The sequence below is a fragment of the Python bivittatus genome, unplaced genomic scaffold (assembly GCF_059951505.1).
Source record: "Python bivittatus isolate LINGU-HERP-01145 unplaced genomic scaffold, Pbiv_v1 ctg000700_np1212, whole genome shotgun sequence".
Classification (NCBI taxonomy): Eukaryota; Metazoa; Chordata; class Lepidosauria; order Squamata; family Pythonidae; genus Python; species Python bivittatus.
This window is the reverse complement of record NW_028277098.1, coordinates 61,176,249-61,192,289: the sequence shown is the minus strand read 5'-3', so window position 1 is coordinate 61,192,289 and position 16,041 is coordinate 61,176,249. Positions and strand designations below refer to the sequence as shown.

Below are 16,041 nucleotides of genomic sequence, written 5' to 3'. Positions count from 1 at the left end.
CAGATCGTGAAATCAAGCTCCATCGCCGCGGGGCTGGAAGGGCGTGGGGGCCGGCTCCGCGAGGCTTAGGGACAGAAAACTGGGCCGACTTTTCCGTTCCAGGAACGCCGCGGAGCGCCCGAAGTTGGCTCTCGAAGGCAAGAGTTCATCGAGGCTGCGCACGAGGTCCCCAGAAGGGGGCGCGTCCCCGCTCCGTCCCTTCTTCCCTCTATTGTCTCGTTCGTTTGCATCGCCTTTCTCCCCGCCTCGCTGGCCGTGCTCAGCTACGCGTTTGCAGCCCGGTGGGTTCATTCAGCAGCAGCTACCTTCCGAAAGAGATCGTTTCCTGCTTGGATTTTAATGCCAGATGCTGGAGGATTAGCGGATCATCCTGAGGGCTATCCCGGAATTATCACCCGAGGAGGCGGGGGAGACCGAAGCGAGGAACGAGGGACGCGTTGTGGCAGCGAAAGGCAAGCGGAATAATCTCGTTCGGAAACTGCTGCCGGAGACCAGGAAATCAGGTAAGCAACTGACTGGCTGCTGAGGGCAGGAAATGGACCCGCTGGATGCCTTTGTGAAAGGGACTGGGCAGGAAGACAGACCTCGCAGCTGATGGGGGAGAGTGAAATTCGCCCTAGCACCAACGTGGAAACAAGGGCGGAGAGGGAGCTGCTGCAGCCCAGCCTTTGGAGAGTCGTTTAAACCTTGACGAGCAGGTTGTAGGCATGATCCCAGCTCCCCAGTGAATGGTAGAGAGGCGGGTCCTGCTCAGTTCCTGGAATAAGCTCGCCTAGCTGCAGAGGTAGATGGTTTTTTTAGATGGTTTTAACAGTAGGTGCTTAGAAGTAAGATCCTTTTGAGCATGCTTGCATCGTATCCTATCCCAAAGCTAGTGGCTGGGAGTGAAGGGGGAGATAAGATCACAAAAGGGGTGTGGTGGAATTAGGGGAGTAAAAAACCTAATACTTTGGACGTGGACAGCAGTATTACTCTTCTGCTGAACTTTTCCAAGCTGGCTGAAAGTCCTAATACAATTCACCCTCCTCCTTTCCTTAAAGAAGTATCTGAAGTAGCTTTCTCCAGCCAGTATTCTGGTGTTCTCATGATAGGCTGGACTACAGCCCCCATCATCCACAATTGGGCATCAGAGGGAGTGAGGCTAAAAGGGAATTAACAAATATCCCTTATATTTGAGGGAGAATGCAAGGTCAGGTTCTGTTCACAGAGCTGTGACTATATTGTTGGACTGGGGCAGGGTTTTATTTCTCACCAAATTCCTGAATAAAGAGATTCTTTCATAACTGTTCCAGGAGTTCTATACATCTGCTATCTGCATTATGAGCATCTATTTTTAAAGCCTTGCTCTTGCATTAATGAAGATAAAGGCTAGTGAAATTTGTTGGGATTTTACAATAGTCCTAGTTAAAATGATGAACAGTGGGATAAAATCCTCAGTTACAGGGAGATCTCTGATTTTCTTTGCGGAAGGGAAACAGGAGGTCTTGACCTACTAAGAAAAATATACTGCTTTGGTTCAGATACAGGTTGTTTGTAACTCATTTTCTTTGTGCTATGCAGCCCAGCATTGTAAAAATTAAAATAAATAAAAAGGAAATGTGAAACTGGATTTGGAGCTTCCTAAATGCAAGGCTATGCATTTAACAGGTAGATGGAAAAAGCTGTAACCTTAATTTAAGTCCACAGACCTTGTGTCCTGCAGAAGCATTTCTCCGTAACTGTACCATCTCTCCTGTAATGTTAGCAGCCTTGTATTCTGGTACTGCATTATGTCACTACAATGTAAGATTGAAGCAGTATCTACTGATGTCTTACCGTTCCTCATTTTAGTGGCCACAGAAAGGGTGTGTGATCCATCATAGTACAAACAGTCGCTTTAGGTTTTTAATTTTTTTTTCCTATTGGCTTAAAAGCCAACAATTGTTAAGCTCAATTTATACCTTACAATGCATTCCCACTTCCTAAGCCTTTATTGCTGTTTTTCCTTTAAGCATACAAATAATCCTATCACATGTCATAAACATATTTGTTATCTCAAAAGGCAAAATACAATCCTCCAAGCAATGTAAATAAAAACATAATGAATAGTACTACAACAAAGACAATTCTAGGATCTCTCTGACAGACTAATTGGCGGCAAAGCGGGATGGAAGGGGAAAGGGAAGAGTCTGGGAAGTTTTGCTATTGATTTCCAGCAGTCTTCAGAAGAGGCCAGTCCCTTTATTATTCCACATTTTTCCCCAGTTTTAAGGTCAACCAGAAAAGCTTTATCTGCAGTGAAATCTGACTAGCAAGAGAGAACCGCCCCCCCCCCCCCCCGGTAGAGCTGTGCAGGTCAGGGCTCATTGGCTACACTGCCATGGATTTTTAGCAGACAAAACCCATAACATGACTGGGTCAGGCTGAACAGTTCCACTTATTTCAAGGAAAAGTGGCAGGCTTTTAGCTTAGAGCAGTGGTGGATTTTAAGTCCACGATAGCTACCCCTAAAACTTCATGTCAGCCTTTCTCCAATCTGATATTCTTCAGTGTCTTGGACCAACTCCAACTGGTCCAGTCAGCATGGGTATATGCGACTGTTGAGTAGACGGAAAATGCCATATTTACCAGCCGGTACACTGGGCTATTTGCTGTCATCTAGAGGTCCTCTGGATTTTTGCAACCAAGATGTGGCAGCCCTATCAGATAGGAAGATGATTTCCCCCCCCCTCCAATTAAACAGCTGTGATTTGGGGAAGTAGAGGTGAATCTACTAACTTGAAGGAAATGCAAATGATAGTACATAGCAATGCTGAGGATGCCTTAAAAAATTAGCCTTCCCTTGGGGGTGGGGTGGGGCTCATTGCTGTACTGTTTGCCCTTTTTGTTATACCTAAACAGGGCTTCTCTGTTTCTTTTCTCCCTTCTGTCTAGTTATCTCTTCCTCTGTTTTATTTCCATCCAGATTTGCTCTTTCCTTCCCTTCTCCTTATCCCATCTGTGTCCTGTTTTTTCCTTCTTTTTTGCAGTTTCTGCCAGACAGTGGGAGTGGACTGTGTATATGTGTGCTTCTGTGTGTGAGGGAAAGACTGGTTCATGTATACAGGTGGGGGATCTGTTTAATAAATGGGATACCTTTTTTGCAGGCAGTGAATTTTATTTAATCATTATTAATTTAATCAATATTTATTTATTTTACCCTGGATCTCCCTTTTTGGGAGATAGGTAGGGGTGTGTGTGTGTATGCCCATTCCCACATACGTATCCACATATATAGATTTATTGGTGAAGGGGAATCTTAAGGATTGATTTCAGCTGCATCTGGCAACACCCGGGTTCACAAGGAGGGAAATCTGGCATTGTACAAAATTTCTATAGGAATGTATAATTCGATATTTCTGCTTACTCTTCCTTGGGGGGGGGGAGAGAGGGGGTTCTTTTAATTTCAGGATTACCTTCCTTTTGGGTAAAGGTAGTATATTGTTGGATATATAAGATCTACAGTAGGAATCAACATGATAGACCATATTTCAGTGTTGGTTACTCTATAACATGATATTTTGTCCATTCTTTGCATGTAACTTAGCAGCTGCTTTGCATGCCAAAAATTCCAGGTTTGGGGCTTCTGCAGAAATGGCTGGGAAAGCCAGAAACCTGGAGAGTCACAACCACCAGTGTGGAGCTGATTCCATGAGCTTGCTAGTCGATCTGCTTTCTAGACATTAAAAGCATAACTAGGAGCAGGTGTGGTAATGAATAGTTGCTCATAGTTGCCTACTCTAAAAATATCCAAAGAAGAATTTTTGTATATAGAGTATGGGAATAATAGCCTGGATTCTGCCCTTGAAGAAGGGTTTCTGTTGGTAGGAGTGTTTAAATGGATAACACTGTACTAGGCAGAATTGTACTGCATCACTTTGATGTAGTATATTTATTCAGTAGTTATCCCTGAACAGAGGTGGAGGGCCCTGTTAATTATCCAAAGGGTGGTGGTCTAGTGCCACCCAAAAATATTTATGAATGAATGATTCCATTGTTGGACAGAAGGTTGCTCTTGGAGGCACTGTTTGAATAATGCTGCACTTATAAAGAGGAACACTTTGCTTTCATGTATGCTGAGATATAGGGAAGAGACACCTTGCAAAGGGGCTGATATCTTAGTTTTGCTTTGTGCTGATATAGTCAAGAAAAGCAGAGCATTCCAAGTTAGATACTGGCTACTTAGACTTGGAACTAACTCAAAGAAAGGAGAGCTTTTGTGCTTGTGTATAAAAAAAATCAAGGAAAGCTGTAGCACAGCTTTTTCCAACTTGATGCTCTCTAGAATATTTGGATATGAAATACACATCAGCTTCAGGCAACATGGCAAATGATCTAGGATTATGGGAAATGTAACTCAAACATTTGAAAGGCTATTAAAATTGCTTTGTGGAAAGCAGCTGTTTATGCATGCTCAACAGGGCATAATTTTGTATTTGTATTTCTTTTCCTGCTCCCAAGCTACAGAGTCCACCTAAATTGCTAGGCTTTCCTCATCTGGCAAGCGATGATAGAGACTGCAAGTGCTGTTTGTTCATGTGATCTGTTCCATAGGTACTGTGAAGGAGGTTAATCACTTTCTCCACAGCTTTCCTACAAACTGACAAAACAGCTGCAAGTCATTATAAGAAGGCTTGGTGAGGACAATTGTGTTAGGTGAACTGGAGATAATTTGCTTAGGTGAAATGGCCACTAGTCATGTGCAAAAATCTGGCCCGTGAAAAAGACAGTTGGGGATGGGAGCCATATCAAGAAGCATAAAAATTAATTTCAAAACAAATGGTTTATTACAGCCATAAAGCCAGATACAATTACTTAATTTTATAGATAGGCAATTAATTTTAGTTAATTAAAAGTATTTGTATTTATAATTAATTTTGAAGACACATTTCTCTATTTTTAATGCCTAGGATATATTTCTGCACCACTGCAGTCTCAACTGCTCCTGTAAATTGTACTAATATGCTATATTACATTTATATGTATGCAAATACACTTGTTCCTTTGGCTCCTGATAGTAATCAACCAGATTTTCAGAATTTCTTAGCAGGTGAAGCATGCTATGTTCAACTGGAAAGAAATGCCAATTATTTTGATGCTTAGACTCTGTAGAATAATCACGATTTGGCTGTGATTTTCATTGCAGAACAGTTGGGTGTCTGATCTTACACTCCTGTGCAAATCTGGTTCCCTTTGTGCCTTTGCCTGAGAGATGCAGCTGACTGTGTCTGCAACGCAAATTGTCATGCGTGGCTGATCTGGCCCGAAACTTCTGCATAGAAAATGAAAGCTGTGTAGAATTTAATTCTGACAATTCTTTAGAATATGCCATGACAAGTAATAGAGTAACCCAGCTGTGAAGCTTGCAATTACATTTGTTTAGCTTAGGAGTGCAGCTCATATAAATGAGTTGACTTTGGCACACCCCAAATCTTTCAGGTAGTTGTATGCATGGAACCAAGAATTTTTAAAATTATTATTGCAATAGATGGGAAATGCTGCAGGAGATGCTAAAAATGTGCCCTCTAAAAAGTATTGTATTTATTTTCAGAAAATAGAAAATACCAGAATCTGGGGTCAAACAATCAATGTAAATGGTGAATGAATCAGAACAAATGAAAGGGATTTCTTATTTACACATAGTTAATCTGTTGAATTCACTGCCACAATATATAGCAATGGTCCCCAACATGGACTCCCTTAAGGGGAGAAGAAGCAAATTCATGGGAGGTAAGGCAGCCAGTAGATATTACAGTGGCTATATAATTCTTCCACTTGCAAGCTTCTCTAAACCAGCTGCTGAGGTTATGAGCATGAGGTTACAATTGTACTTGAATCCTTTGTATGGGCTTTACATTGCCATCTGATCCAATCCAACTTTTAAAATATTTTTTATAAGATTGAAAGAATACAATGTACAAAAAAGAATGGGCAACTTTAGAGAACTGCTAATTGAGCTTAATATGCTGCCTGTTTAGCCCTAGAGTATGGCATCATTCTGATGGTGTGTAAGGACAGCTCATTAATGTAGGATCAGAACCATTCTTCCCTGCCCTGTCTTCTCCATCCATCTGTGAACACACCTGTTCCTGTTTCCTTTTGCTGGATTTACCTTCCCATGTATTGAAATTGTAGGATGAGTAGTTGAGTTTTCAAGGAAAGAACTGAAAGCGACCAAGACAAACTCCAGGTTTGGGGGGGGGGGGGTGTCCTGCAGCAGAGTGCCTGAAATACTAGAGCAGCATGGAGAAGATGCTGAAGGTAACCCCAATTATGTCTCTTTTGTCTCCATTGCAGTCCTATAACATTTTAAAAACAATACTTGGATACTGCTATTATTCAGTTGTATAAGCATTATTGGTTTCTGAGTATTTCTATAAATGTATCCTACCAAGACTATTAATTTCATGCTCCCTTTGATCAGAGCAGCACAAAGAGAGGTACTGATGGTTTCTGCCTGTCATTTTGCTGTATACACAAAACACGCACACACCCACACACATCTTGCACTCCAGAGAAAAAAGAAAATGGTGGGTACAGTTTTCTGATACCTCTTAATGTACCACTCCCACAAGTTAAAAGCTTAACGTAGGCCAGCATTATTTGTAATGACAGATGTTGAAAAAGAAAATCCAATATGCAAGAAAATGTTGGTGGAAAGAGGATCAGGGTAAACCCTGCAGGATACAGGGACCTCCACAACTGCTTGGAGATTCTTGGTGCTGATTTTGAGTTTGGATGACATCCTTTACCTTTAATTGAATCTAGAGTCAAGCATTGTAGTATAAATCCCTTCCCCCAAATATAATTGCATTCAATGTTAATTTGGGTGTTAATTGAAGATATCTACCCACATCCTTTTTTAATTATTATTTGCACAAGATTAATGATGTCTTCATTTTCCACTGAGGCTCGTGCTTCCTTCAATTCAGTTACTTATTTGTGTAAATGAACTGACTAGTAAAGGATCAGAGAGAAGATGGCTTCTTTCAGAATTTGCCATTCTGTTCAATGATGAGGAAGAACAGTGAACTATAGTTGCTTTGCCTGGAAGTAGTCAGGGATGTGTTTTGATTTAATTCTTTTCAAGAAACACAGGACAAAGATTAGAATTATATGAACCTTTTAAAATAATAAAATAACCATACAGTTGACCAGTTGATTCTGGGACACTTAGATATTCAGATAATCTTTCTATATGTCTGCACATGTGTAAGTATGCTGAATACACATACCCTCCACAAAATAAAGTATTACAAATAATAAACCATAATTCATACTATTACATATCTATCTCCAACTTGATACTGTACCTTGCAGGTGAGTTGGATTTCATCACCTTTTTTTTGAAGAAGGCTGCTGTTGGACATACTCTAATTCAGAATTTCATTGTATTTCTTCAGTGCACAGCTTTTCTTTTGGTAGCAGATTACCCCATGCACAAACATCACTGGAAATAGTCATAACACCTACACAGCCTCTGGTTGCTGCTGTTCTGGTTCAAGTGAAGGCAGTAAACAAGTTTTCCACTTATTTAGAGGAGCAACACATTGTCCCATGACGTGTGGAATCAAACTGATATACTGTGACATGAGTAGGTTTTGGGGACAGTCACCTACATCAGATGCATGAACATGTATCATTTTATACAGGATTGGAGAGTCATTCTTCATGGGGGTATATGATAAAAAAGAGCAAAATTAAACAATACTGTAAATATGGATTGGAGAAGTGGAATTGTTCAAATTAGTTGCATTAGTTCAAATTATAAAATATATAATTTTGTGCCTGAGGCTTATTTTCTTAATGGCAGACTTTACATTGACCCAAGCCATAATACAGTTTCTTTGATTTTGGCTCAGTTTGATATGTGAACCCTCAGCCATTGTAGATGTTCCTTATTTCTTAGTGTGTTTTGTGTATCTAACCAATTTTAGTTTATTCAGTCTACCATGATTAAGTAAAATGGGGCTTAGTCCAGTATTCAAACCAGTTCATTTGGTCTTATCTTTGTTTCACCCATGGGAAACAGTAGGAATGTGCGTTAATATGAAATGGTTTAGTCTTAATCTGTAGCAAAATACTGGGTGCACTAGTGGTCTTATGTTAAAAAAAAGCCCAGGGAAAAGAAGGCAGCTCAGGGAAAGAAAAATAATAATTTTTTTAAAGGGTTTCTGTCAGGTTTTAAGACAGCAATTTTCTCTTTACAGTGCAAGTGTTACAATCATTGTACTATTATAACATTCCTGGTAAAGGCAGCTCTAGAAAATATTAGAGACCAACAATATAGTAAGAACAGAATGTTTCTTTTAAAATTGGTGGTTTTGTCTACATCTACTGTATGTGCATTTTGATGCTTTCACTATAAATTCAATTTGACTTTGTATATACAGTACCCACATGTATAATTACATATACATATAAACATATAAAAGTATCATATGTCCAATAAGATCTGCCTACAGGAAGAAAAGCATTTGACAGTTGCTTTCCTGAATCAGAAAAGTGGGGAGGGCCCAGTAACAGTGGAATTATTCAGTGGGAGATGTGGCAGCCTGCAGTTCAGACTGAATACTTGCAAACTGTTGCCAAAGTGACTCAGTCTCAGGATTTTTTAAAAAACCAGTTTACAGTTAAGCTGGCATGAGTACAGGTCAGAAGCAGCTTAAGGGTGTAGTGCAGATATGCACCAAATCTTCCCAACAGATGGATTCTCTGCAGGAAACAGTGGCCAAGGTGAAAATGAATTGGTGAAGTTCATCAGGACTGCTAAATTCTTTCACCTCACTTTCTGGGAGTTTTATCTCCATCTCTGGGGAAATAAGATTGCCAATCTATGCCTTTAGTTGTCTTCCTTGGAGAAATGTAGTATACCAAGGTTTTCCAGGTGCCAAAAGGATGGAAAAGAGTTTGGTCGCTTACTGTATGTCTGCAAGGCAACTGTGAAATGGATAGGATGGTATTTTAAGAGAAGCTCTACAGCTGGAGAATATTCAAATATTCCTTTGGGATCTGATGTATCAATAGATCCATGTAAGATATTGGGTTTTGTCATATGCACAAAATATATTAAAAATTTAGGAATGCATATACCAAAATATTTCCAAAAATATGGAAATTAATATGTCAGATTTCTCTGGATATTACGAGATGAATTAAAATCCACTAAATTGGTGGGATGAGATTAATGTTATTAAAATGAATATTACTCCCTGATTGATAGGTATTAAAAGAGGTATCCCAATGTTAATTCCAAACAGGTATATTATTTAGATTGATGGACTTCTAAGGAAATTTATATGGCAAGACAGGCAACCAAGGATTTTATTGGCTAAGTTGAGACTATCTCTTGAAGGAGGTTTTAATTTTCCAAACTTATAAAAATATAATTGGGCATTCATTATATCATCTATATTTATGTGGAAAATATAGAGAAATAAAGTGAGTATGAACTTCTATGGACTTTATAGGAAGTTACTCTTTGTTAATATTCTAGCGATTACTTGGGTCAACATGTAGCAAAAAAGATTTTTCATTTCCCAGCTTACATGCAGTTGGACATATTTGGGCTTTACTGGAAGGTAGACTGGGTCTCATAAGTCTCATGAATATTTAGCTTTGTAGAAAAAAAACTGTATTTTAAAAATAGCCGGGAAGATCTTCTGTTAGAAAGGATGGGCAGAGTCTGGAATAGTTCCTTTAAATCAATTTCTTTGTAATGTTTTCTTCAGTGGCAATATAATCAATTTAAGCATGTTTGGATTTCTCAGTATGGACCAGATACTTTAAGTGCCTCAAAGAAGTCGGAGTTGCTGAAAATAAACTGACTTCGAAATTATATCAGACATTGAAAAATATCTTTAAAATTGAAATTACTGATATTTATCACTTATGAAATAAAGAATTAGAATACCTGCTAATGGAATATCAGTGGATCCAAGTTTGCTTCTTTGAACTTGAACTTGAAGTTGAAATTAATTCATCAAAATATTTTATTCCAAGACTACTGGACTCCTCAAAGAAGGAGGAGATGTACCAGAAAGGATGAACAATAGATTTTCTTTACTGGACATGTAAGAAATTTGAAGGTACATTTAACTCATATGATTTGGTCATGTCCAGTTTATTTGATTGATTGATTGATTGATTGATTGATTGATTGATTGATGGCATTGTTTAATTGAAGGAACCCACAACACGCCAACCCTGTCAGATCAAATTGGCTGGGCAAATACTATGGGAGATAGGTGGTCTCTCAAGTAACCAGACCCTACACCATCTAGGGCTTTATAGGTAATAATCAGCACCTTGAATTACACCTAGAAGCATACTGGTAACCAATGCAACTTGTGAAATAGAGGTATTCCATGGGCATAATAAGACATGCCCACCCCTGCCCAAGCCACTGCATTGTGGACCAGTTGAAGCTTCTGAGTGGTCTTCAAGGATGACCCTATGTAGAGTGCATTGCAACCTGTGAAGCGATTAGGGCATGAGTGGCTGTTTGAAGGTCCTCCTGATCCAGGAAGGGGCATAACTAGCATACCAGATGGATCTATACAAAGGTCTTCCTGTCCATAGCTGCCATATGATAATTGAGCAGGAACTGTGAGTCCAAGAAGACCTTCAGATTGTGCACCACCCTGAATAGAAAAGTGCAACCCCATCCAAGGTTAAAGATGGGATATCTCTGGAACCAGGTGGTCCTAATACCCACAGATTTTATTCCAAGACTACTGGACTCCTTAAAGGAGGAGGAGATGTACCAGAAAGGATGGACAGTAGATTTTCTTTATTGGACATGTAAGAAATGTGAAGGTACATTTAACTCATATGATTTGGTCATGTTCAGTTTATTTGATTGATTGATTGATTGATGGCATTGTTTAATTGAAGGAACCCACAACACACCAAACCTGTCAGGTCAAATTGGCTGGGCAAATACTATGGGAGATAGGTGGTCTCTCAAGTAACCAGACCCTACACCATGTAGGGCTTTATAGGTAATAATCAGCACCTTGAATTACACCTAGAAGCATACTGGTAACCAGTGCAACTTGTGAAATAGAGGTATTTCATGGGCATAATAAGACATGCCCATCCCTGCCCAAGCCACTGCATTGTGGACCAGTTGAAGCTTCTGAGTGGTCTTCAAGGATGACCCTATGTAGAGGGTTGTAGAAGCTTCAACTGGTCTTGGTAGGATTGAGTTGGAGATGATTCCTCCCCATCTTGGCATGTAGAGTTTCAGGCATAAGGACAGGACATTGGCAGTTTGGGTTTTGGTTTCTCCTTGAAAAAATATTGTAACATATATAAGCAGATATCTAGGTATATGTTTTGAATTTAAAGATAATGTTATTTTGAATTATATTCCAAAATTGTGGAATCTCACCATTTTTGAGGAGCGTTGCTTATATAAGGTGTGGGGAATAACCAAGAGAATTATGTTGAGAGATTGGAGATGTACTGTTACCCCAAATAACAAAGATTGGATTCAAGAAATGTGCAATTTATCCATTATTGAAAAGACTTTTTTTTCTATTAATAAAAAAATGCTGCAATACCTTTCCTTCTGGCAAAAATGTTATATTTTACAAGAATAGACAAATTACATGCACAGTTTGATACATTGGTATTACATGATTAAATAAATATGTGATAAATTTAAGTAATTTATATTAATTTATTGTGTTCAGGTTTTTATTATTTTTTTTGTTTAATTTTCTATTTTTTCTTTTTGTTTGTTTTGGTGTTACAATTTCATAATTGATTTTTTGGATATTACTGTTTTTCTTTTAACTTGTTTTTGCATCCTTTTTTTGTTTGTTTTGTATTTCCCTTTTAAAAATTGCAATTAAAATTATTAAACAAAAAACCTTAACAAAATCAAAACACTTGGGTATTTTCTTTTTGGGATACAGGCTTGTATGGCTAATCAGAGAAGACTGCCTTGCCTTAGTGCTGCTCTGATTTCATGGTCTTGGGGGTCAGGTGGTCTTGTACCCCTCCGTCCTCCCTCTCCAGGAGGGTGGACCTGTGCTACGCCCTCTTCCCCAGCTCAGCGGCTGCCAGTGATCTTCATGCTTGGCAGTTCGTGCTGCCAGCGGGGAGAGGGGGAGTGGAGGATGGGTGCAGGCTTGGCTGTGAATTCCCACAGACTTCAGCACAATCTTTCTGCTTGACTTCCCATGTCTGTCTCCTGAGTTGAGCAGGTGGTGCTCAGCTGCTACAAATACAAGAGCTCAAGCCTCAGGCTGTTCACATTTGGGCTGCTATAGCCCACAAGTGTGCAGACACATGTCCCTCCTACCAGATGGGTTACCCTCCCCCCTGCAACTTGCTTTTAAAGGGTTTCTTTTCATGTGGTTTCCTGCAGTTGTAAGCCAAAATTGGAGGAGGGTCAGGCAGAGAGCTGCAAAGGCCAGTATTCTGACTTTGCTGCTCTTTCTGTAGAGGATCCATTTTTCTGCATCCTCTTAGCATCCTGAGATAAGACGTTTCATGCCTGCAGCAAGCATAGATGGTCAGCTATCTTTAAAAAAAAACACGCAGTAATTAATGTTGCTGAACTCCCTGCTCTCTGGACAATAGCCCTAAACCCACAGCAGATCAGAAAAGTTTATCAAAGGAGAGAATTCAGTACATTTGGAGGGCTGAGGTGCCTTTCATGCTTCTGAAATAGATTGGGTGTTCTATCCTTTATATATGTATTTGTTTTAAGGAAAGAATATCTGTATCAAATATAAAACATCTCCCATAGTAGTGAATGGGGTGCGCTGTGACTCTTCTGACGATGTCAGCAAGACCCCAAAATAAAATATTTAAAAAATAACAAGATCACAACCACGAAGCACGGTGCAGCAGCAGAGCAAATCTTTTCTCATTCCCTTCAGCCATTATGCAGTATTGAATGATTCTATCTCCCTCTCTCTCCTTCCCATAATTTTCATCTTTCCCATATTGTGTAGAGCAAATTCAGTGCCAGTATCTTTAAAATATCTTGGGTGTATTTTCTGAATGGTTTTGTAAAAAAAGATCCTAGCTGAGCATGATTATTGTTCCCATTTACATTTATTTGGGACTTAAGGTGATAAGGATACCAAAACGTCAAGTCATGGTTTGTTTCTTTGAAATTGCTGCCATCTCTTCAGTGTGTATAGGTATAACTGGTGATGAAGGGACAGACCTTTGGTATGAAGCTCTTGCCCTAGTTTAAACCCTGTTATAGGCCAAATAGGACTTTTCATTATCTTCCAAGTGTTGTATAAGCATCCTCATTCATTTGGTCACTATGATTTTTCTATTTTAATGACTGATGCTTCTTTAATAATCAAGTACTATGGATTTGCCTTGCCTAGATTCTGAGCCCAGACAAGCTCAGCCAGGTGTTGCCAGTGGCTAAGACTAATACATACAATTCAGAATCCATAAGAAGGGAATGGCTTTATGAGGCCTTCTAATGAGGTAACAGAATCTGGCTAACCTTGACTGATTTGAAAAAGACAGGCAGGATCAGACTTGGGCGGTCATGAATGGGAGGTCATCAGGAAATCCCAGGGCTGTAGGCTAGATCAGAAGTCAGAAAACCATCCTGAAATGAACCATTTCATATGGCTGCCCAGAAAACCACATGAATGCATCCATGAACGTATTGAGAGCTGAGTTCAACCTGAAGGGAACTTTATCTTTAATTGTTATGAATTTGCACTTCAACCTGAAGAATATTATTATGTGCAAAATTCCACCTTTTATGCATTACCATAATTTATTATTTTAAGTATTTGTCTCCTGGACTTTTATCAGATTCTTTACATTGGCTTTCAGCAAGAAGTGGAGAATCATTACCATCCTAAAAGAGCACTTAGCAATGCTACAGATGAAATCTGAAAATTGCTGCTAATATCATACTTGCTAAAATAAAAGGTAATTATCACTGACTCATGTGTTTCTGAAAATGACTAGAATATAAATCTTCACAGCCATAGAGAAAGTTCTCACTCATATGAAAATTTTGACCTGATAGATGAATTTTCAGTGGTATAGAGTGAAAGAAGGTAGGTTCTTGCCTTCCCACCTTTGTATTGTCCCAACTATTGTATTGGGAGAATATATTGGAAAGTGAAAAGGATTACCTATAGCTTATTTTCAACTTTGCAGTTCCCTATTTCAGTAGCTTTTCCATAAGAAAAACTGGGGTTAAACTATACAAGATGACTGACTGAAAGCAGACAAGCAAGGCAATTGTCTTTTATGAAGTCCGAAAAATGGTCCATATTGTTCTGTGTAGCCTATACCGACTAGCTGTGACTTTCAGAGAACAATCTTTTTCAGCCCTACTGGACATACTGGGCCTTGAAGATGGACCTTTTCTAAGTAGAGCACATGCTCTACCATTGAATTATATCCCCTAGCCAATGAAATAACTGTTTTGTTAATAAGATAAATATTCACATCTCTTCAAAAACCACACTCACCATGGTGCCTTTTCACATGCTGTTTTGCAGATGGAACCAAGACCGAAGTGGTAATGTGTGATGGATTTGTTAAGTGTGGAGCAGGCAGATCTCCCCAAGAGAATATACTAATTAAATTATAGAATTATATTAGAATTTTATTAGAGTATACTAATTAAAAACAGGAAGGCCATAAGGTCAGGAATAAAGTCTGTAAGTATGAAATGTAGTGTCTCTTGCTGCTTTTGTATTGCCTTTTGCAGGATACACTCCCATGTACGTTTGTAGTATTTCAGCTCTTACCTTCCTTTCCAGCCATTACTGCCATGACTTTGATTAAGCTCTTTCTGCCACTGTACTGACATCCAGTTGTTTCTAGAAGAAAGGATTGTAGACTCACTGATTGAGGTGGAAGCAAGAAAAGGCTAGTTTAACATTTTATCTGCCCCCCCCCTTTTTTAAACTTACTGAGGTTTTCTGTGTTTAACCTGCAGTCCAATTGATTAATGATAAATGATTGGGATTGTTCAGATTTCTACTAAGTCACACTGGATGGCCTTACCCAATCAATAAATCCCAGCACTGGAGTAAATAAAAGCTGCCTTACATTTATTTACCTTGACTGGGATTCTCTACCCTAGGGTATCTGGTAGAAGTCTTTCCATCACCTGTTATCTAATCACTTTAAATGGAGATGGCTAGATTGAACTGTGAATTGGCTGCATGCAAAGCATATTCTCTAACACTCTGCTATGGCAAGTGTTGCCATAAGTCCACATTTGTCCCTAGTGGTATGTCACTGTAGAGAGTAAGGAAGAGGAACTTGACAAAAATATGCTAGAGCCATTACCTTGGCAGATGGGGCTGAAACATTTTTTAAGCCCCATCTGAGAAACAAGAAACCCTCTCTAATTCACTGGGGCATAAGAAAGGGGGAAGGGGGAGGTACATCAGACTTGCAAGATTCTGTTACGATGGCCAATCTCAGTAAAGGTAGTTCTAGTCTTCTTGTGGAGTTGATTTCGTGGTCTAGTCTACCTAGTGGGGCTGATATCAATCTTACAAGTCATTCGAACTGGGGAGATCTTAGTCCTCCTATCTGGGACCTCTCTGTTCAGCCCAGCTTTAGGAAAATAGAAAGAAGGGTATTTTAGACTTTACTGTGTAAAGCCCAGAAGTACCAAACTAAACAAATGTTATGCCAATCCTGAAACACAGGGAGTAGCTGTGTATGCATGGATTCTCACATGTGGTGTAGATTTTAATGAGAAATTCCTTTTTAAAACTAAACAAAAAACAAAAAAAACCCCAATAAGGCCAAATATCTAGATATCAAAAGGAAATATAGGGAAAACAAGGCAAAGCAATCATACAGAGATGATTCCAAATGAACACAATAAATTCAGCCTAGCTAAATTAGTTACTGTTTACCTTCTTGAATAAAGTATTAGGTTTCATCACATGTTCATTGGCTGGAGAGAGATTTTTGGAGCCTACTGCTTAGGTATTAGTAGGCAGGTCCTTCTTGTTCTTTGTTCTCCTTGTCTCTTGCCTCCTTTCTGAGTAT

The 16,041-nt window shown here is 39.2% G+C and overlaps 1 protein-coding gene across 2 annotated transcripts in view; it reads left to right on the top strand.

The window, feature by feature from the left end:
• Positions 1-215: 215 nt before the first annotated feature.
• Positions 216-16,041, top strand: part of PIK3C2B (phosphatidylinositol-4-phosphate 3-kinase catalytic subunit type 2 beta) — a 110,138-nt gene continuing 94,312 nt past the window's right edge. For both annotated transcript variants that reach the window (XM_007429729.3, XM_025167621.2), the window contains exon 1: positions 216-503. The gene's annotated coding sequence lies outside the window, so the exon portion shown is untranslated. The remainder of the gene's footprint in view (positions 504-16,041) is intronic.